At 36.3% G+C, this 2,569-nt stretch overlaps 1 non-coding gene across 1 annotated transcript; it reads left to right on the forward strand.

Annotated features, from left to right (window-relative positions):
• Positions 1 to 1,989: 1,989 nt before the first annotated feature.
• On the forward strand, positions 1,990 to 2,092 carry LOC118630321. Its single transcript, XR_004959567.1, has one exon. It is a non-coding gene; the product is annotated as a U6 spliceosomal RNA (small nuclear RNA).
• The last annotated feature ends 477 nt before the right edge of the window (positions 2,093 to 2,569 follow it).

The raw sequence follows: 2,569 nt of genomic DNA on the forward strand, positions 1-2,569 counted from the left end.
AGAGAAATCTTGGTTTGGTTTCTCCTCTTTCTTCTGCTCCTTTTACTCCTCCTTCTTTTCCTCCTTCTCCTTTCCCTCATATTCTTCTAGTTCTTATTTTCCTCTGCAATGCTATAATACCCACAGAATTAAAAAGCAAACTGAGAAGAAAACAGGCTACACAGACCTACTCAAATGCCCCAAGGTGGATAAGAACCTAGTTCACTTACAAGTAACTTTAAATACCATCCTTCTAGCACCCTTTTAGCTATGAACAACCTTTAACCAAGTCCTTTATTCTGCCACTCAAACCTGTTTTCATTTACTCTGAGCTCAGAGAACACAAGGAGCTTGTCCCCATTTTCCTTACTCAAAGGCTGCACAGTCACCTTTCAACCCGTTTAATTGAAAGCAGAGCCGCTTCATGAACTTCATCTCCACACTTTGGGTCAATGTGGGGCACTCTTCTGAGCCTGCTCTGCGGTTTTCCAGACATCCGTTAGGTCAAAAAATGTAGAACTGTACCTATTACTGCACAAGGTACTTGCACAGGGCAAGTCAATCATAAAGTTCAAAATAAGCAGGCCAATGTATGTTCTCCACTCTGTTCTATATTCCAGGCCAAGTATGTTTTGTAGAAGTGAGGATCTGCTAGCCCAATTGTCTGGTAAAGGAGGTGACCTGACTGCCAAGCACAGGACTACATTGAGAAAGGAGTAAAACTTCGTAGTTCTCTCTCCATGCTGTCCTATTTGTTTCATATTTAGGAAAGAAGAAAAAAAGCCAGTTTTGGTGAAGAGCAGAAAGTAAGAGAAGTCTATATCACTGGGATGGTTGCAAATAACACTTATGCTTGGAGAATGTACTGAATCTGATTACGTCCTGATAATATTGATTTGTAATCCTTTCCATTAAAAGATCCTTTCAAAGAGTTAGGAGGGGACAGCAAAGTGCAGAGACTTTTGAGGAGAAGAGTTAGAGCTAAATCAAAATCTTACTTGTTCCATAAACTATAAAGTTGTTCTTCCAGGCAGAAAGGAGACAATTGCAGGCTTTATTACAGTCTGAATGGAGGGGTTTTAATTGCTCAGATATACTGCAATGCTTCTTTGCCTCATTAAGTGTATTAACAGTTTGATCCTGCAGTGCAAAAAAAAAAAAAAAATTAAACTGAGTAAAAGCATGAATTAAATAATAAGCTTACAGCAATATACATACAAAGCAATTGACTCTGACATGATCTTTCCTTTGTTTTTATTTGTGTGTGTGATTCGACTTTTTGAAAAAGTTTTACTTCTTCTCTCACAGAATATTGCTGACTGAACACCAGTGAGCTATAGCAATTAATACATAAAAAAAATTAATAGCCACCATTTACTCAGTTTCTACTATGTGCTGGATACTTAATATCTCCTATATAATTACCTAATATACTCACTCCATCATTTAAATGTATTAGACACTTACTGTATGTTGTGCTCTGGGGTAAAGATGTGAACCTTACGATGTAGTCATTCTTATCTCTATTGTATAGATGAGGAAACAGAGAAGTCTAGAGAAGTTAAGACTTACTGAAGTCCCATAGAACATCAGTGGTAAAACTTAGTTTTGAACTCAAGTCTCAAATGCTGAGGTTCTTCCCCAAAATTCTCCCTTTCCCTCCTTGACTTGTCAAATTTATCTTGCTTCTTAAAAAAAATGCATGTAAGAGAAGCACAGTTTCTCAGCCATAACACTACCTTCAAGATAGGTAAGGGCATTATATTGCAATGACAATTAAATATTTTTGGATTTTTTTTTATATATCAGAGAAGCCAAGAGAAGGTCTTTGTTTGTTTTTTTTAAACCCAAGATTGGCTAGAGCTGAAGCTTTTGGAATTTTAATGACCAGTTCATTGTGAGCACAATGTCATCACACAGTGTAAGGATTTATCACAATCATTACAGTATTGTTGCAGCTATTGATTTTGAAATAAAATGCAAAATTCCAGCTCTTCAAAGTATGATTGTGTGCTTGCTTTGACAACACATATACTAAAATTGGAATGATACTGAGGAGATTAGGTCCTTACACGAGGATGACATACAAGTTCATAAAGCACTCTCTATTTTTTGTAAATAAAAAAATAAAATACGATTAATGAATTTTATCTTTTCACTTTATTAAGCTCTAATACTATGTTCTTACTTCTCTCTCTATCTCCCCCCCTTCTTACTTGGGGCATTTTATCTAAGCCACAGAATTACAGGTCTGTGTGTCATTGTAGTTTATGGTTGGTTAAGTTAGGTCAGGGTGATAACATGAGGAAATTTTAATAATCTTTGTTTTAACAAGCCTATATTTATATCATTGTCAGAAGTTAATTGCTCTGTTATATTCCTGGTGCTGAGGATTACTGAGTACTAAGGGACAGTGGTAGGGGACAAAGGTTTTCCATTCTTGTAAAAACTACCTCCTTAAAAGTTGTGCTACTGACAAGGAGGAGGTAATTACTCTGCAATAGTTGACTAGCTCTTGAACAACAAGAAAAAAGGAGGTGTTTTATTTAGGTACCAGGGGATACTTCTGAAGTTCTAAGTTATATGGAGC

This window comes from Molossus molossus, unplaced genomic scaffold, assembly GCF_014108415.1.
Source record: "Molossus molossus isolate mMolMol1 unplaced genomic scaffold, mMolMol1.p scaffold_m16_p_14, whole genome shotgun sequence".
NCBI lineage: Eukaryota > Metazoa > Chordata > Mammalia > Chiroptera > Molossidae > Molossus > Molossus molossus.